Source organism: Balaenoptera borealis (genome assembly GCF_965194805.1).
Source record: "Balaenoptera borealis genome assembly, chromosome: 18".
NCBI lineage: Eukaryota > Metazoa > Chordata > Mammalia > Artiodactyla > Balaenopteridae > Balaenoptera > Balaenoptera borealis.
In genome coordinates this window covers 3,158,267-3,178,874 of record NC_138877.1, presented here as the reverse complement: position 1 = coordinate 3,178,874, position 20,608 = coordinate 3,158,267, and the positions used below count along the sequence as shown (strand labels likewise).

The 20,608-nt window shown below is 40.3% G+C and overlaps 1 protein-coding gene and 1 long non-coding RNA gene across 6 annotated transcripts in view; one reads left to right on the top strand and one right to left on the bottom strand.

Annotated features, from left to right (window-relative positions):
• The window catches only part of LOC309615477, a 38,207-nt gene extending 17,605 nt beyond the window's left edge, over positions 1-20,602 (bottom strand). Inside the window, exons 1-2 of one of the 2 annotated variants that reach the window (XR_014236863.1) lie at positions 15,170-20,602; positions 4,926-13,667 (exon numbers count right to left, since the gene is read on the bottom strand). This is a non-coding gene — a long non-coding RNA (uncharacterized lncRNA). Of the gene's footprint in view, positions 1-4,925; positions 13,668-15,169 lie in introns of those variants that run through there. The other variant, XR_014236864.1, reaches the window with a different exon arrangement.
• LOC309615454 (uncharacterized protein) overlaps positions 1-20,608 on the top strand; it is a gene marked incomplete at its 3' end in the record, with an annotated part of 196,475 nt that overhangs the window by 151,925 nt on the left and 23,942 nt on the right. The gene's annotated exons all lie outside the window — the stretch shown is intronic.

The following is a 20,608-nucleotide window of genomic DNA, read 5'->3' as shown; positions in this document are numbered from 1 at the left end:
TTAAGATGAGATCATACTGGATTAAGTGGTCCTCAGTTCAGTAACTGGTGTCCTTCTGGAAGAGATGCACTGAGACAGAGACACACGGGGAAGAGGGCCACGTGACAGTGGAGGGAATGCAGCTACAAGCCGAGGATCTGCAACCCAAGAGCATGGAACAGATCCTCCCTAGGACCCCCATGGGGAAGGGGACCCTGCCAACACCCTGCTTTCAGACTCTGGCCTCCAGCACTACGAGAGAATACACTTCTGTGGTTTTAAGCCACCTAATTTGTGGTACTTACTTACGGCAGCCCCGAGACACTAACATAGATTCTGGTACCAGGAAGTAGGATGCTGCTGTAACAAGCAGCTAAAAATGTGGAATTGGTCTTGGGATTGGGTAATGGGGAGAGGCTGGAAGGGTTTTGAGGTGCAAGGTAGAGAGAAACGCAGATTGCCCTGAAGAGACCACTGGGTAGAAATACGGACCTTACAGGCAGTTCTGGTGAGGGCTCAGATGGATGTGGGGAGCACAGGACAGAAATCTTCTGATGTTTTAGATAACTCCTGGATCCTCCTGAACAGATGTTGGTACAAATATGAGTGTTAAACATGCTTCTGGTGACGTCTCAGAAGGAGAAGCTGAAGGAAACAGGAGGAAAGGCTGTCCTGGTTTTCAGGTGGCAGAAACCTTGCTTGATTTAAGATCTTAGCCATGAGTCCCGTGTCCTTTACTACTGATGATTATAGAAATGACTATACAGCAGAAGATTTGAGCTAAATACTACATCATGATAAAATTTTATGCAGAGAGCTTATTCTTCTTCAAATTTCCAATCCTTCCCCCAAACTACGAAAGAAAGAAAAACCAATTTTGATGTTCCATGTAAATAAATGTTAAGTTATTAAATGAGAAAGGAAAGCAGAGATCTGACTTTATATGACATTTCTGGGTCTTATAGTTTTAGAGTTGGAAGAAATTTTAGAAATCACCTAGACTATCCCCTTGATGCCATCCCCCAAGAAATCACTGAATATCTTTAGTGCTTTATGCTTTTCTACTTCCTGCATTAATTTACCCACCACAGTATTGCTCCAATTGTTAAAAAGTTCTTCTTCATATAAATCTCATGTCAGTCCTGCTCACCCTTTGACCCTGAGCCTCTCTTCTTCATAAAGACCAAGAATGCCTCTTACACTTCCATGTCAAGAGATGCCCCAATATTGGAAAATTTGTCCCTTGACATGTACTAGCTTCTTTTTGGTCCTGTGAACTATTCCACGCAAACATGGTTTAAAAGTCATTCACTGTCCTAGGGACACTATATACTATCTTGTCTTTGATGTTTCCCTTGAATGAGGTCTAAACAGGACACCAAAATCAAGGTGAGTCCTGACCACAGCAGAATAAAGCAGGCTCAGCACTTCTCTCGTCCTAGCATTCGACTTCTACTTTTTCATACTAAAACCACATTTTACTAAGCCAGCCATATCACATGGTTGCCTCAAAATAGAGCTTCAAGCACCTGAATTCATTCAATGACATTTGCATAAATTCTCAAAGTGATAAGACCAGTTATACCAAAGAGAAACGTTTAATACTATGTGAACACACGTTAGGTAAAATATAACATGGAAAATATTTTCCTATTTATATATTTTATGTGTTCATCACTGATGGAATAGAACTATCTTTACACTCAAAAATCTTTTGGCATGTGAAATAAAGGGCACGAAGTTTCTTCCATATGTCTGTAAAGAGTATAAAGCTTTAAATATAGATAAATAGAGCAGTATGGGATTAGTACATTTTGATTGAAAACTGCCTATTTCACATTGATAAAAATGGCATGAAATGTATTTGAGACATGCAAGGATTACACATCTGACTTTATAGATGGTCCAAAATTTACCATGTGAAAAGTGAACAAACAAACAGGCTGAACTTTATTTTTCATAGCAGTTCTGGTGACATAATGAGGTGATCACAGGAAGCTGTTGCATTTGAGGTAAGCCATGTGTCTTACTAAAAGTTAGTGTCTAACCTCAAATATAATGACGTCTGTAAAAGACAAGGATGTTTTGCTGCTGGTTGACTCTGACCAACACTTTTGGGTGATTTAGAGAGTAGCCGATTGCTGGACTGCACTTACTCTTGTCTAATGAAATGGTGTAGAAGCTTTAGTTCCCTGGAATTAAAGACAGTAACCTATTAACAACAGTAATGGATGCAAGAAGTACACATTTTTATTTATCAAATGTGCCTTGACACTTCTGCTTCCATTTATTATGAAGTAGCTTGCAGCAGACCAATACGCCAGCTTGAGGACAAACAGGAAAACTGGATGAAAGCATTTGAATACACTGGAGAGCTGTCAGGGCGATGAGAAATTGAAGGATCAAGGTCCTGGAGAGAAGGAGACCTCTGAGATACATAAGACCTTCCCAAGAGTCACTGTTTTCTGGGCATTTTTCAATTTGTCCAGAGGCGAGAACCAAGCTGCAGGCAGAGAAATGCTTCTACAAGGCACCAACAGGGCATTTGGCAGTTTCACAAGACTAGAGACAAAGAAACTGGAGTTTGGGACTTCAAAACAGCTGAGATGTGAGAAGCTAAATTCCCAGTGACAGAAAAGACCTAGAGATGAATTATAGTTTATGTTTTTTGCCTAGAGGCATTTACTGAATTCTTAAGAAGATAAGAGGCTCAGTGTAAAGCCACTGAAAAACATAATAGAATTTCCTGAAAATGTCTGGAGATAAAAACAATGGTATTCAAGCACCATGAAGCAGAAAGGGTTCTGTTAGATACTCCAGGCCTTGAGGTGGGCCAGCTGGGGAGAAAGGTTCTAGGAATAAGTGAAGGATGGAGATGGAGCCTGCAGTAACACTCAACCCAGCTCACAGTCGTCTTGGCCCTAAATTAGATGAAAATGATGCACCCTGACTGAATCTCACCACCAGAGGGTATATTGTAACCTTTCTGGAGGAGGATAACAATCTTCCTTAGATTAGGTAGAATCTAATTCTCAATAAGAAATTAACAGTCACACCAAAAAAGCTGAAAAGGGTAAAAAATAGTGTTAGCTTACAAATAACCCAATTAATGAAAGTATGATAAAGAGATCTTAAACAACCATGATTAACATGTTCAAGAATGTAGATGACATGATGTAGAATTCACAAAATAATAGTAAAAGTCCTATAATTGAAAAATGTAAAATTGGAATTCAGAAGTCAAAAGACAGGCTTCCCAACAGCAAGAGCAGAGCAGAAGAGACTGGGTGAACTAGAAAATAAGCTAGCAAACATTTTCAAGACTACAAGACGGGTGTAAAATAGAACGAAAAAAGTAAAAAGGATATGGGTTATGGTGAACAAAAATCAAAATAATTCTTCTCATTTAGAGCTGCTTTAAACTAAACTTAAATGGGAGCCATTCAGAAAGATAAAAAGTCCCTCTAGATGGAAACATGAAAATGCAAAAAAGAAAGAAGAGTAACAAAAAGTGGAAACATATGAGAAAATACAAACACTATAAAACAATAAAAATGTCACCTATCATCTAATATGATGATTTAAAGTATATAAAACACTAAGATGTATGATAACATTAGGGTGAGAAGAAGCTATATGTAATTTTTAAAAGTTCTGAGGAATAAAGAGTTGTGTGGGAAGCAAAGTACCTATTACACGTTAGTATATTATAACCAACATATATGCAGTATTTGCTATAATAAAATAAATTATAACTAAATATACATCAGTAAAATTACTGATTATATTGTTCTAAAATAAATTTAAAAATCAGGTTTTAATCTTTGTGGTAATCAATACACATGGTAAAAATAATGCAAGTCAATATTCGAAAAAATTATCAATTAATCCAAAAGAAGATAAGAAGAAAGAATAGAAACAAAGAACACATGGGGAAAATATGAATCAAACAGTAAAATGTGAGCTATAAACCCAAATATATCAGTAAATGTAAATGGCTTAAATTCTCCAATTAAAAAATAAAGACTACCAGTCTGAACAGAAAAAACAACTACACGCTACTTACATAGCCTTAAGTCCTTCAGTTGAAGGGTACACACCCTAAATGTAATGTTAAAGGAAAAATAAGAGAATGGATAAAAACATAGCAGACAAACATTATTTTAAAAAAACTAGTGTAGCTAAATAAAATCAATAAATGTAGGTGATACAGTGAGATGATAATAAACAAATAAAAAGATTTCTTCATTAACCGTGACCCAATACAAACCAGACTTCAATGAGATAACCCTACCTACTGGAATTAACAAACAGACCAAACAAAACAAAACCTGAAAATAACAAAAGTAGTATGCAAGGAAGTGAAGGAACTGAAGTTCTCAGTCACAGCTGGGGAGAGCATAAACTGATAAAACCACTTTAGAAAACCAGTTGGCATTGTCCAGTAAAGCTAAACACTCTTCACCTGGAATTGCACACCTAGGCATATATCCAAAGAAAGGTGTACCTGTGTGTGAACTTCCCCTGAGGGAAGTTCATCAAAGTGTTATTTGCCCCAAATGGGAAACAATCCCAAATTTTCATCAACAACGGAACAAAGGAAAGAATATTTTTATATTCAGACAAGTTAATACTATATGGCGACGGGAACAAATACATTACAACTAACAGCAATAGCACGGAAGAATCCCAAAAGCATAATATTAACTGAGAGAAGCAGACACATAAGAGGACATTCTATACGATTTCCATTTATACAAAGTTTAAAAATAAGCAAAATTAATCTATGGTGTTAGAAGTTTCGACAGTGTTTACCCTCGTGGGTGGTGTGAGAAGTTACCATGATGGTTATCCCTGGGAGAGGCTTTCCCCATGTTTCCGTGATTCCCAGTACAAGGAAAGGACAGTTTGCCGTAACAGAGAATTCAGCTGCTACGAAAACAGACCTGGCAAAACGTGGAAAGGCTCTTGGAAACATGTTAAGTCCTTGGTTCCTGGGCTTTTGCAGCGCAGACGCACCCCTGTCTTTCTTGAGGCTTCGGTGTTCAGCATATCCTTAGATCTGCTATCCAATCAGTTCTCTTACTTGCGTTACTTGCTTTAAGACAGTTTTCGGTCCCATGCGAGTGAGTGAGTCTCAGGTAGCAACCACGGTTGCCGGGAGACAGTGTCTGGGGGGCATGCTGCCACTTGCGGGGCAGCTGTGCCGTGTCCAGGGAATGGTGTGCCACACAGGACTGGCCATCAGAACCCTCACTGGAAATTCTCTTCCAGCTGTTGGGATGGGTGTTGTGTTTTCACGCACCACGAGGTGAAAGGAGGGTACGAAGCTGGCTGAAGTGTGGCCAGAGAATAGCAGCTGGGGCAGTCAGGGAGGAGAGGTGGGCAAGGCTCTGGAATCCTCGTCTGAGCACCCGAGCTCAACCAACGGAGTCAGCCCCAGACTCTACATACAGTGAAGGAACGTCAGCTTGTGTGATCCTGCCAATGACACCTTCGCTCTAGCTGCCTCAATTTTAAGCTGAAAGTTGTTAAACTGCCTAAAGATGTTAATAATGAGCATTTAGAAAGATCACTTATGCATTTTCTTAACCAAATATGAGTACCTCCTAAGTGATAGGCCACTTGCCCGGTGGAGATACTTATTGATGTTACCTTGAGAAAACGATATGGGACCAAAAGGGGCAGAGGGAAGAGACTGCAAGACGAAAAACCGATAAGTGCTTGATTTCACTGTTTCACTAATTTTCTAATCATGGCGCTGGTCATATTTTTGTATCATATGTGGTGGAAGGTTCCCATCCCCCCAACCAAGTATCAAATGAAAAGCTAGGGTTACAATTGCAGTCCAGTTGTTACTTTACTAAATGCAGCTGTTTTCTGTTATTTGATAGCAATGACCAATCACTGAAGCATTTTCAGCTATGTGGAGTGTGTGTGTGTGTGTGTGTGTGTAAAATCTGCCCCCGCCCCATGCAACCCGGCCATAAGAATTCGGGTTTTAATGCTGGCAATTATTTCTTTGTTGAATATTCTTGTTGATTTTACCTCATGGCCTCTGAAGTTATTTTTGGAAACAGTTTAAGAAAACAAAATAAAGAATTTCAATGAATCCTAAATTATGGTGCCAGATCATGTCTTAAGCATGCCCAGTTCAATTCCACTCAAGGTAAAACAACTTTAGCTAAAATAAGAATGGCAGATTCAGAAAGAATCAAGACAAAATTCAATCCTTGAGTCTCATGGAAAGATTTGATTCACCAATTTCCCTATTCTCCACTTAGAACTTGTACTTCATACATTAGAACTGGTATTCATAGTTAAAATCAATAGGTTAAAATCAGTATCTACAACAAAAATGATTTCCTGGTTTCATGGACTAAAAAGCCTCCACTGCCATTTCTTGATTGGAGATTTCTCTCTCTGCCTCTATCTATAGAGATGGAGTTGGAGATACAGAGAGAACCAACCCTCAGTTACCTGAGTAACCATTTAGTTACCTAAATACATCAGGTTTATCTTGAAACATCTTAAAATACTTATGCATCTAATAGTGAAAGAATCATAGGCACATAGAATGCAATAACCAGTTGATATTGTGATAGTGGAGAAATGCTTAAATAAATAGCTTAAGCTCAGGAGTTCTTTGGAATCAAAACCCCATGCCATAGGAAAACAGAGACATAAATGTTCCTTTATGTTGGCTTTAGCTCCCTAGGTATGTAATCTAATATTCCTTCTCAAAGCCCAACAATAACTATATATTTATTTAAGCTCTTACCAATGTAGATGAGTTAGCGATGTTGATCTCTTGAGCTGGCAACAAGATGCTTAACAAAATTATGTGATTAGAAGGAATTCTAAGAGAAGATCTTATCCATCTCCCAGTCTTGAAATAATACTATTAAAAAAAAAAAAAAGACAAAACAAAAAAAAAATTCCAGAAAAATGCAAACAGTGAGTTATTTGACAGTAGATTTTGTTTGTTCATCTCTGAAAACCAAGTACCCAGAACAGTATCTGTCCTCAGTAAATGATTGCAGAATGAATGAGTGCCGAAAAAAGTATGTGCTGGAAGGAGGATTTAATTAAACTCGGTGTAATTAAAAATTAAAATCCATATTCTCTCTGTTTTTCACTGGAATATGTGATTGCCTGCATGTACATATTTTAACAACCCTTTCCATTTAATTTAGTCTTTCAGAGTCTGGCTCTTGCTTTAATAATAATAGTCCTAGCAAATGTTTTTTGTTTTTTTATTTGAAGAAGATTTAAAAATATCTGAGCTTTAAACTCCCAGTTTTGAGCTATTATTTTTATAGTTCTAGATTTAATATAAAGATTCTGGAAAAACATTTGTTTAAGAATCTTGATTCCTTTCCCACCCAAGGACAAATATACAAAGTAAAGGTCCTATTTCTTTTTCTTTTTTCCTTTATGGTAAGTGCTTTTGTGTCTTCTCTAAGATACTGTTTCTACCCAGAGCTCCAGGAGAGGTTAAATAGTTCTTCTGAGAGTTCTGATTTCTTATGCAGAATATTTTCTTTTTGTATTCCAACAGAGAGTGGCTTTTACAATCTCTCTGTTACGGCATGATGGATAATTTTCCAAATTTATTCTCAGAGAAGATTTTTTTCCCCTCTACTCTTTTAATGATCTTCTCTGTTCTCTTATTAATATTCTAGAGATTTTCTCAAATTACACAGACAAAATAAAATGCAGCCACCAACTCACTAGACAATCATGTGAGAACTGTGCTGATTCTTCTATGTTATACAGTCTATTATTTTACATGTTCGTTCACACGTGCTTTTAAAATTACAGCTCTTTAGTACCTGTGTGTGTCCTTGAAAAGCCTTAAAATTTAAGGGATTATTTCTTACTAGAGTGTTTCAAGGGCTTAGCAAACTTCCAGAGATCACTATAAAAAGATGTAAGACAGACTAAAATTGCTGGTCTGGGGTCTAGAGGTAAGCCTGCTGCAAGAGCGTCAGCCATCTCCTTAAATTTTCCCCTCAGTTGGATTGCCGTCGCAGTTGGATACTCTGCAAACTCTATTTTTAGTTCCTATATGAGATCAGCACTCTTACTGTAGCTCATGCAGTTTATTTTCCTTTGTAAATCTTTAGTCCTCTGTCTTCCTCTTCTAATTTCTCGAGTTTAATTAGTGATCTTTCTTTAATAAGTAATGTTCTTTCACTCACTCCCTTCTATTATTGCAGGTCTTTTAGGGAAATTTATGATCCAGGCAATCTTGGGGGAGGGATGGAGTGGGAGGCTGGGGTGAGCAGATGTAAGCTTTTATATAGAGAATGATAAACAACAAGGTCCTACTGTGTGGCACAGAGAACTATCTTCAATATTCTATGATAAACCATAATGGCAAAGAATATAAAAAAAAGAATGAATATATATATATATATATATATATCTGAATTGCTTTGCTATACAGAAATTAACACAACATTGTAAATCGACTGTACTTCAATTAAAAAAATATTCATTAAAAAAGATCCAGGAAATCTTCTGCATCAACAGTTGTACTGAAGCTGCTTTTACCAAGACCATTAATTACTTCTTTGATAATAAATGCAAAAGACTCTTTTTAAGTGTAATATTTCAGTTAAGGTATGGTTTACATAAGTGAAATCAACACCTTAAGTTTACAGTTAACTGTACTTTTACAAATGAATACATCCCAATCAGGACATGGAACTTTTCGTCACCTCCAAGAATTGCCTGGTGCCCCTTTTGTGATCAGGCCCCCTCCCTGGAGGCAGTCATCCTTCTGATTTCAATAGCCATAGATTATTTTTGTCTATTCTTGAGTTTCATATAACTGAATCCTACAGGAGGTACACTTCTCTGCCTGGCTTGTTTCATGTATCATAATATTTTTTGAAATTCAACCACATTGTTCTTTTTATCAGTAGTGTGGTTTTTTCCTTTTTTATTGCCGAATATTCCATTATATAAAAATACTGGAATTTACCTTATCCTCAAGGAGAGGAAGCATAACTCCTCACTCCTTAGTGTGCGCCGTGCAGAGTGACTGCCTTTTAAAGGGTCAAGTGTGGAAAAGGGGAATAAAAGAGTAACTCTGCAGTGGAGAAACCTGACAACCTGACCTCAGCCAGGTGATCAAGGTCAGTGTCAACAGTGATAAATCATGTTGACAGTGTGTACGCTGATCGGGTGCGATGAGATAGCACTTTACTTATGTAATCTTCCTCCCCCAAACCTATAACTGCTGCCTCATTTTGAGAAAAGCATCAGATGAATTCCAGCAGAAGGACAGCCTACAAAATACCTCATCTTAAAGCTGTCAAGGTCATCAAAAACAAGGAAAGACTGAAGAACCCAGAGAAACCAAAGGAGCTGTGATGAGTGCATGTGCTATAGTGTCCCAGATGGGTCCTGAACAGAAGAATGTTAGGTACAAATTAAGACGATCTTAACAAACCATGAAGTTTCTAAAATATATAATGCTATGTTTGTTGCTTCGTTGTAACATATGGACTATACCAATGTAAGATGCAATAGGGGAAAGTGGGTGCTGGGTATATGAGAATTCAGTTTACCATCTTCTCAAATTTTCTATAAATCTAAATCTGTTCTAACAATAAAATCAATTTTTTAAAAGTACATTTTAAAAAACCCCACAACTTGGTTACTGAAATTGTTGCTGAAATTTGAGGTTGTTTCCAGATTTTTAGCTAGGATAAATAAAGCTCCTACAAACATTATTATACGTGATTTTTTGGGTGAACATTTGCTGGCCTGATAAAATGAGTTTGGGAGTGTTCTCTCTTCTACTTTTTGAAAGAGTTTAAGAAGAGTAGCTATTGGTTCTTATTTGATGTTTGGGAGGATTCACCTGTGAAGCCATCTGGTCCTGAGTTTTCCTTTGTTGGAAGGTTTTTGTTTGTTTGTTGTCTTTGTTTTTGTTTTGTTGGAAGGTTTTTGATTATTGATTCAATCTCCTTGTTTGTTATTGGTCTATTTAGGCTCTCTCTTTCTTCTTGATTCAGTCTTGATAGGTTGTATGTTTCTAGAAATTTATCCATTTCTTCTGGGTTATCTAATTTGTTGGCTTATAATTGTTCATAATAGTCCTTTATGATTCTTTTTATTTGTGTCATATGTTGTAATGTCTGCTCTTTCATTTCTGATTTTATTTGTGTTCTTTTTTTCTTAGTCTAGCTAAGGGTTTATCAACTTTATCTTTAAAAAATCTCAGTTTTGTTGATTTTTCTATTGTTTTTCTATTCTCTATTTCTTTTTATTTATGCTCTGATATTTATTATAGTCCTCCTTCTGTTAACTTTGGGATTAGTTTGTTCTTTTTTTTTTATATAAATTTATTTATTTTACTTATTTATTTTTGGCTGCGTTGGATCTTCGTTGCTGCGCGCGCTTTCTCTAGTTGCGGCGAGCGGGGGCTACTCTTCATCACGGTGTGCGGCTTCTCATTGCGGTGGTCTCTCTTGCTGCGGAGCATGGGCTCTAGGCGCGCGGGCTTCAGTAGTTGTGGCTCGTGGGCTCAGTAGTTGTGGCTTCTGAGCTCTAGAGCGCAGGCTCAGTAGCTGTGGCTCACGGGCTTAGTTACTCCATGGCATGTGGGATCTTCCTGGACCAGGGCTCGAACCTGTAACCCCTGCATTGGCAGGCGGATTCTTAACCACTGCGCCACCAGGGAAGCCCTAAAAAGAGAAATCTTAATGGGCATCATTATCATCTTTGTGCTAATGTTGCGTTACCACTTTGAGAAGCAACAAGCACATAAATTATCCCCATGGTCAAGCCTCCTGCAGCCTCATTGGGAAGGAAAGTGACTTATAGCAAGTGAGGAGTACACACCACCAAAAAACCCAAAAACGTGCTAGAGGAGGGTCAAGGGAGAAGACGCCGACGTGAGCAGAGCAGCCGAGAAGACAGGAAGATGTGAAGAGTGTCTCTAAGACAGTGTAGGCATTTTTAAATGTATTTTTATGATTAGAAAAGTAACGCATTTTTATCATTTAAAAAACACTGGGAGAATATAAAGACAAGTAAAAATAAAGGGAAAGCAGTCAACAGTCCTATCAGAAAGATTGGAATCTTTTAAAGTAAAAATGAAACTATTACTAGGTCCATTTAATGAGTAAGTTGCAAATACAATAGTTCTTTAATATGATCACGTGCAGTGAATGCTATATTTTGGTTGAATTAGTCACTTAATGAGATGTATACACAGCAGTGGAACCACATTCACTTTTTAAACTCTTCTCCATTGTTTTCTGCAGTGTTGACCTGAGCTTTTTTATGCCAGCTTATAGCACGGTCAGGTCTTCCAGCCCCACGTTCCTCTGTAGAATGTCACAGACATGATATATGTAAGCACCATAATTTTGTGTCTGGATTTCTGATTTAGCTTAAAGATTTGTAAAAATGTGTGGAACCACATCTGAAGAAGCAAAGGAACCCTTTTTATTTCCCAACGATCAGTGTGATTTATGATCTCTAAACTGTTTCCCGATCCCTTATTTGAAAATTGGCCACAGAAAAAAATGGAAGAGATGCAGATCTAAGGATCTGGGAACTTGGAAAATGGGTATTCGTGGATCAAATGCTTGGCATGGACTTTGCTGTCAGCACCTCAGGTGCATAATGCATTTCAAATTTTAAAGAGACTATTTTGATTTTGAAATAATTCACATTCAACTATTTCTTTAGATAGGTCTGGGTAATAGCTATACAAAAGAAAGATATTACCTGGAATGAGTTACAACATGCTTTTCTAACTTTTCCAACTAAAGCTAATAGGAATGTCATTTTTCCATGGATCTGATAAATAAAAACTTTAAAAAACGTTTTTAATGATCTTGTCCATTGTAGGTGCCAGAATGACAAGAGAGGCCGTAAATCACAATAGCACATAATGATGTTTTAAAAACAGGCAGGGAAAATGTGAATGTTTCTTGTCGGCTTTTCTTGAAATGCAACATTTTAAACCCTGCTTGTGAGACATATAGTCTCTGATCAGTCTACCTCTCATAGATCTAAAACAAATGAAAATGCTCCCCAAAATTCAGGTTTGAAAATCTTTCTTCTTTTAGCTCTAGAAATCGTAAGATAACTGTCACTAAGGCTGACTATTATTCCTCCACACTGGAAGGTGGTAGTCATGGTGGTTATTTCCTCTTGACCACGAGATAAAACAAGCAGAAGAGCCACACTGCTCAGCCTCTAAGCTAAGCTGAAGGAGGCTAGAAGTTCCTGGGGTTCATTTCCAGAAGCTTCGAAGAAGTCTTATATTTGGAACTTGGAATCATTTCTCCATGAAAACACTGGTAAAAGATTTCAGGCTCTCATAAAAGCCTAAACCAATGGTGGTTGCATCTCTTACCTGAAAATTGGGACTGCATGGTGGTGAGAAAATTGGAATGAGCTCTGAAGGAATGGTGAGTGCCAAAGCTGGCACAGGGACTCGGGAAGGAAGTCTCCTTGTCTTCTGAGGTCCCATACACGTGCCCACCTCACAGCTTCTGACCAAAGCTTCTCTCCTCTCCAGATCCACAGCTTTGTTTTCTATCTTCCTGTCTTTCAGAGAAGTGAGTCTATAGGTCTCTTAAGATATACTCCTGTTGTACTTCGGGAAAAGATGAAGTCCACCAGAGATTTTAAAACAAAATATAAAACAAGCAAACCATAGATTAGTTACCATGTTTAGATGTCCCACAGGTCTGACACAAACTCATATCCATGATATTTGTCACCAGGATAATAAAGCCAGTCCTATTTTTTCTTCCTCTATATTAACTTCTGTGCCTTTGTTCATAAGATGGTAACGTAGCCATTCTGTGTCTTAAAATTCCAGCCTGGTCACCCTGGGTCTACCTTTCTTTACTATATAGGCCGAGAAATCCCTTATATCCTTCCTGAGTCTCATCCTTTTCTTAAACCTTGCAGATAAAGACAGCACATATGCGTGGGAAGTAAGTCACTGAGTACCCATAACTACTGAAGTGGAATTCCTACACAAATCTTGTCTATTGACAAGAAGAAAAAGAAGTGCTCACCACTTTTCATTTTCCTATAAAATATCACTGCTTTCTCCTTCACACATCACTGTCAAACCCATCCCTCCTCCTTCCTTTACATGAAATAAAAAACTCCACGACTGTGTATTTTTCTTTGGGAACGATCCAGATTTGGGAACTCTACACAAACTGCCCAGAGATTCCTTTGGATGACTGCAATTTAATTGTTAACAAATCATACGTAACAAGTAAAACAAAAAATTGCCAAACAAGATACTTTTGAATTTGAATTTACCCCTAAAATAAAAACTTGTCACAGAAATTAAATCAATTCAGATGGTTAATGCCCTGACAAAAGATAAAATATGTACATTTATGTTGATAGTGGGTAGGATTTGGGGTATGTCCATCATTTCAACATGATTTAGAAACCAAGAGATCTCCTGACCTATCCAAGCACTCCTATAAGATAAATGACAAATTAAAAACCTTGAAATGCTTTATGATCACCTAAAAAGACAGCGATGATAAAATAGAATGAAATTAAGACATTTCACAATATTATCCACCGGAGCGGAGATCGGCCTGACGCTGGTGAGCTAGTTGTAGGAGGTCTTGCTGGTGCTGTCTGCATGCCCACCCGCTCATGGAAACATTTCAGCATGTCTGTAAAAGCATCAGAGAAGCTGCCCGTGAGTGTTGAGGGAAGAAGCTCTCTGAATAACCGACTTACCAGTCAAAGTGAAGGTGTGGATCCTGGGGTCCACTTAACCAACATATAGCACTTCTCCTTAACACTAGACGCCCCATCCTTTGAAAGACCCTAAATTAAGGATTCTTTGGAATTCTCCAGAAGCCACTGACTACAGAAGCAGACGCCTTCCACCCAAGACAATGGAATAAGACTATTTCTGATTAGCCCACACACTCTTCTGTGCTTTTGCTCCGCTACTAATCTTACCTATTAGTACATTATGGCCCCCTTTAGGACCCTAATATGATTTTCCTTATCTTCATCCTATTATTTTTATCCCCTGGGGTCTCTCTCCTTTTTCTACTGAAGGACACACAAAGCTCTCCTGCACATTTTTCCCAGCCCACAGGGGCTGCTCTAAGTACCTATCTGCTGCATCTGACAACCCCACCGGATAGCTGTTCTTATACACACTTTAGAGACTAGACGGTCTTTTTACGGGTGCCTTTTAGTTCTTAAGTTTCCCTCACATTAATATCAACCTTCAGTCTTCTACAAAGTGAACTTTAACCTCAACGTTATCAAAACATTTCCGCTGAGGTCATTACAACCCTATCAACACAAGTTAGCCAGTCCCAAAAAACGCTAATATTGGAGCTATTCTGACCACAATGGTTAACTTGTTCACTTCAGGGACACTTTGTCTGTTTTAAATTGACTCAAAAAATTTGTCCTCATAAAGGGACACAAAATCTGCCTCTTCCTGTTGAGATAAATGAGCCGGACATTCCCCAAACAGTCTGGGCACCATCAGATCATTCTCTCCTACACAGACGTCAGGTTTGCACCTATACCTCATACACACTTAGCCTGTGTATTCAGGATATGTGTTAGAGATTTGCAAACACTTACAGTTATCTACACTCCAATTGATCATGTTTGCATGGAAAAAATTACACAAAAACCTCCAAAATGAGGTTTATTTATAAAACTCCCAGAAGGGGCAGCTGAGATAAGCCTTCATGCACACCAAGTCCAGCGCAATTCTCAGTTAGGGACACTGCAACTGCAGCGTTTGTCCAAACCTTGCCTTTGACACTAAGAGAGTCTAAAGGCCAAGCATTAGCCAGAGTTGTTGCAGAGAATTACCGTCGGTCTTTGGTGTCCCCTTGTTGAGCCCTGGGGAAAGGCACGCTCTAGCGAACACTGTTCTGTTGGTGTTCTGCAAGATCACCATCACTGCAAGGCCGTCAGCCCTCGACGGAGCTGAGAGAAGGTCACCTGGCTTCCCAAGACCACCCGACTGGACTCCTCATCTGGTTTTCTAATCTAGGCCCCTGGTTTCAAGACTCATTTTGAGGACAAATTTTTCTTCCTTTCTGATAACTGCCTCTGTTCCAGTTGGCTGGTGTGTCCTGTGCAGAATCTTACAGGCTACTGGGCAGCTACTGTCATATCAAAGAACGCAACAAACCTCCTGGAATGGATGAGTTTTGTGTCCTCTAAGTAATCTCAGCCACGGCAAGCAAGAGCAAAATGTCCCCACGCTGAGCATCTGAGGAGCACTGAGTGTGCCCAGTGGCCTCCTTTGTCTGCATCGGCCAAATCTGGGGGCTGAGGGAGAGAAAGGCAGCCCTGATGTCCAGGAGCTGGCCTGGAGCTGTCAGCTGGTCCTTCGTGTTGCTGTGAACTGGCCTGGTGCTCAGTGCAAGGCCTCGGTGTTCTCCTGTTGACCATAAACCCATGTCAATGTCAGGAAGGCTGTTATGTGGCGATGTAGCATCAGGACAAACAGGACAACTCGAAGGGTATCTGAGCACAGACACAGACACTGTCCAGCTGCGTAAGTGACCAAACGTCTCCCCTCCCAGGCAAGGCGGGTGACGGCTGCTGTTTAATCATTACGGTCCAGGCCCCCCAGCTTCTAGGTGGGATCTAGGAGGTCCCATCATGCGGTCACCTGTACCTCCTGACAGCTCAAGCAAAGACTCGCTACCTTAAACTCTCCTGCAATCACCCGACACAAGTGCAAATCCTCTGAGAAATCCTAGCATCTCTCTGGGTGTGCGTTACCCTCACAGCAACTGATGCTAAGCCAGCTTGTTAACTACTGCTGTGCTCCTGTGAGCCTGGCCAGAGACCCTGAGAAAACTCACTCTCTTCCTCAAGCAACTTCTTCAGGAAGGGAAGTCTTTTTGAAATTTCCATCGGAGAAGATCTGGGCCGGATTCTGAGATCACGGTGGGAGGGGGCCTCTGTGCGGACAGGAGTCCTGGGACGGGAGATGTACAAAGGCCACGCAGGACCTTGGGCGGCCTCTGGAGGAGAAAGAGACATGCCCCGGGGGTGTTCTATTTCTCACTCTCTCTTCTTTCTGCTGATTCCTACTTGTCTAGAGAGAAGCCACATTTTCCCTGGATTAGCTCTGAGCCGGTGCTAAGGCCAGGCGGGAGGGAAGTCAGGCACTTTATTCAGAGAACTGGCTCTAGCATCTTGAGCATCCACAAGATGATGAAGGTGAGAGGTCAGAGAGCACGGGATGCCTGTTCCAGGAAATATTCCTGAAGCTGCTCTGCTGAGGCTCCGCTCCTCCATGAGAAGGGCAGGTCTGGAACTTCCCCCACGCTGTCTCAAAGAACACTTCGGGCTGGTCAGCCTTGCTTTGGTGCAGTTTTGTTTTGTTTTATTTATTTACTTATTTATTTTTGGCTGTGTTGGGTCTTCGTTGCTGCACGTGGGCTTCCTCTAGTTGCGGCGAGCAGGGGCTACTCTTCATTGTGGTGCGCGGGCTTCTCATTGCGGTAGCTTCTCTTGTTGCGGAGCACGGGCTCTAGGTGCATGGGCTTCAGTAGTTGCAGCGAGTGGGCTCAGCAGTTGTGGCTCGTGGGCTCTGGAGTGCAGGCTCAGTAGTTGTGGCGCACAGCCTTAGTTGCTCCGCAGCATGTGGGATCTTCCTGGACCAGGGCTCGAACCCATGTCCCCTGCAATGGCAGGCGGATTCTTAACCACTGCACCACCAGGGAAGTCCCTGGTGCGGTTTTTACACTTTTTAGGCAAACTCTCAGGAAATGGACAAGAGATAACTTTTACGTTAGTTCTCTAGCATATTAGATACTTAGAAAAATGCACATCTCAGTAAAATTAGATGTCAGATACTTAATTTTGAAAGACATACAGCTGGCGCACGAAAATCAGAACCAATGTGGTGGTCTTGCTGCCACTGTCAGTGACATCTTGGATATATCAGCCAGAGAGAGAGAACTTAGCCATACCTTGGAAAAACAAAAATAATGACAGCGTCACTTAAGTTTGAAATGCTTTGTATTTGTGTAAATGATTTTTAAGAAGGTTTAATTTTCTTGATTGCCTGTGATAATGGGTAGTACTTGATTCATTGTTATGAGTACTACATTGTATCAATAAAGTAGGGGATAAATAGCTGTTTGACCCGTGCCTTGGACGGTGCAATGCCGCTCACCCACAGAGACCAAGGTTCTGAAAGAGGAAAGAAAACCATACTGTTCACACTCCTCTAGCCTAGTTGGTTTAAAGACTCTAACATCTGGAACTTTAAAATTGCCATTATTATTTTCCTAAAATTTTTTGTAAAATTAGATTTCTGCTTTTAAAATGTCTCTAAGGAAACATGTGCAGTTTTGGCAACCCTGGATATCTAAATTCTAACAACATCTATTTTGTGCAATACAAAGCATATGTCGGTACCTACAATGGATCTCCAATGCATAGATATATTTATTCAAGCTTTTATAATTTCATATTACGTTTTCACCTTTAAATTTTTTTATTTAAAAAAACATGTAAAATTGGCACTTGATGAAATTGCTTTCCTTTTTTAGGTGAAAGTTTTCATCTGAAAGATCATGGATGTGATAATAGTTTAAATATCTAGTCCTTCTCCTGCAAAGTCAATTTATGAAAACATAATTCTTATTTAATATCCTTTCCAAATGCGGTGGGCTCACTGCAATAAACAGGTACAGTTTGGACTTGATTTTCTATCATTGCAATTGTTTTGGAGCAGAAACTCCAGAAAGGAAGCTCATGCAGAGTCCCGAGTGGGTGTGTTCTGTCCCCCCCAGAGGCTATTGAGAGCGGGATTCAGGGAAAGGGGGAACGTCACCCCACAGCGTCTTCCTTCCCGTCAGGAAGCAGTGAGGGGCCGGCCTTTGGAGGAAGACCAGAGCGGATCATTTTGTGTTATTTCTGTGACTGGGAACAAGGGAAAATGAATCTTGCTACTCTTCCCAGAGAGACATCAGTGAATCTGTCATCAAAGCTCTGGGTAATGAAATCCTTGCCCTGGTGCCACACTGCCTTGTATATAAAAGTGTTGGTTGAAAGGTTTATTCCTTGTTAGTTTAGGGGGCTCCTAGAAAGAGAATTATGGACTTGAAGTCTCTCTTAAAGATTGACTGAAAGAAAGAGAGAGAAAAAGAAAGAAGGAAGGAAAGAAAGAAAGAAAGAATGAAAGAGAAAGAAAGAGAAGAGAGAAAGGAAGAAAGGGAGGGAAAGAAAAAGAAGGAAAGGGAGGGAGGAAGGAAGGAAGGTAGGACGGAAGGAAGGAAGGAAGGACGGACATAAAGGTCAGAGAAAAGGCAATTCCAGGAGTCTGAGATAACCTGGTTATTGCCCCTAAAAAGGAGAATTCTGTATTCAAATACCTTCTTCCTCTTTCTCTGCAGTCCAACTCTGCTCAGGGAAAGGCTTGGGAACCAAGAACGTCCACTTTGTTCTGCCTTAGAGCATTTCCCTCTGCAGAGGGGAGAAGGTTACCATCAGTCGTAACGAAATAAATGGCCATAGGTTGTGTGGGACACAGGAGACATGTTCCAGGTCCCAGCATCTCCAAGAGGCAGGGCGAGTCACGCCAGCTCAAGAACAGCCCAGAGCACAAAGGCCTCCTCGGGACGGGCGTCGCATGACCGCCTCTGCACCGGGAGGCCCCAAGACCAGAGAGGACCGGCAGGCCAGGGCAGGCCCGGTCACTGCACGCACTTGCCCCGTCTCTGCCCGTCGCCACACAGGCTACGATGACACGCTTTCTCCAGGTTCTTTCCACCATGCACTTCACTGCAGCTAAGTCACTAGTCAGAGTTTCGTTGTGTTCCTTCCCCTGACTTGTGGAAAAGATGGAAGACTTGCATTGCCCTGGTCTTCAAAGGACTGAGGTCATCCAGTATTTAAATGAATGAATGGCTGAATCAAATGTGTCACCTCAAAAATTCGGTAGTGAGTTCTGGAAGATTTCAGGAACCTCCGGTAACTTTAACATGAATGTCATTAACCTCATCTGCCAACCTCCAAGACCTGGTGCTCCTTTCTGTGAGGTAACATCCAGGTTATAAACTCAAAGTACCCACACACACAAATATACCTTTCTACGGAATTTCTATGAGTAAGGGAGAAATCTGTCCCTTAGACAATAAATTAGCTGCATTTGCAACATAATGGCTGTGATACTGTTATGATACTTTGCTACTAAAAATATTTCTCAGTTTGCTAAACCAATTCCAGTAGAAAGATGCACAGTTTGCTTACTTGTACTGATATCTAGGACTACTGCTGGGAAACAGCGGTGGGCCTCCTGAGTTCTTTGAATGCACATGTTAAAAGCAAACTCAGAACGCATGCTGTTGTCTGTAGATGAATATTTGTATCTGTTTTCCTGCACCCTCAGGTAGGGATAAGGTCATCTCATACACATAAATATGATTTAGTAATTTACTTCTTACATTCAAGGAAACCCCTGGGAATACTGACAGCTTTTGAAATATCCGTGTGGAGGACGTTTCTAAATGAGTTGAACTGAGACTCCAGTTATTCGGTAGAGCCTGTCCAGCGGGAGCCACTGAGCCTCAGAATCTGGCAGTTCTTGGCATTTTGATGCACTAGGATAACTCCATCCTATTTCCTTGATACAGTCATCGTCTTTTACTTATAATGAAAGACGAATCAAAAGGCGTATTTCGAAGAGTGGGGAGGGTGCTGGTGAGGGAGGGTCACCGTGAAATTAGGCGTATTGTTTCTCAAAGTCCTGTTAATCTTGGCCCCGTCCCCATGGAGCTCCCAGCAATCCACTCCCAACCCCACCGCTGACCCACCTCCGTGGCAAAGCTTCCGGTGGAGACACGGTGATACAAGAGGAGAATTTTCCAAAATACACTTTACTCTATGGCTCATTTTTTTCCCTTCTGTTTTCCTGTTGCCATTACCGTGACGTTTAAAGGGCACTTAAGGCAGTAAATTAGAAAGTTAGGCTAAAATCTCTGTAGAAATGCAGGCAACTTTTATTTTTAGTTTGGAAAGCTTTCCTCCTGCAAGCTGAAACAAACACTTGGAATGAGGGGGAAACAAGGGTTGGAATGCATTTCTGTGCAAATATTCTGCTCCCCAAAACATATGGACTGGTTTTCTCCCTGTCCTACGTTTGTTTACTTTGGGAAGGGAGCGCCACCTCCTCCCCATCCTTACTATTCCATGGAGGCACCAAAAATGAGATGTCGAGGCCCAATTGCCTTTGTTTCTTCCACAGGGTGTGAAATCGCATCTGCTGTGGCTTTAATTGCTCTTTACCCGATGACCAGACACATTCAGCACTTTTGCATTTGCTCACTGGGCACCTGCATGTCTTCTTTTGCCCATTTTCTAAGATTCATCCCTACATGTTAGGTCTTGATATTGTAATGCTTTTGAAGTGATATTTTCTTTTACAATTTTATATTCACATTTTTTGTTACTATTATATGGAAATGTATTTGAAGTTTGTATATTGACCCTTTAAACCTGTGACCTTATGGTTACCAAAGGGCAAAGGTTGGGGGGAGGGATAAAGTAGGAGATTGGGATTAACACATACACACTACTATATATAAAATAGATAACCAACAAGGAC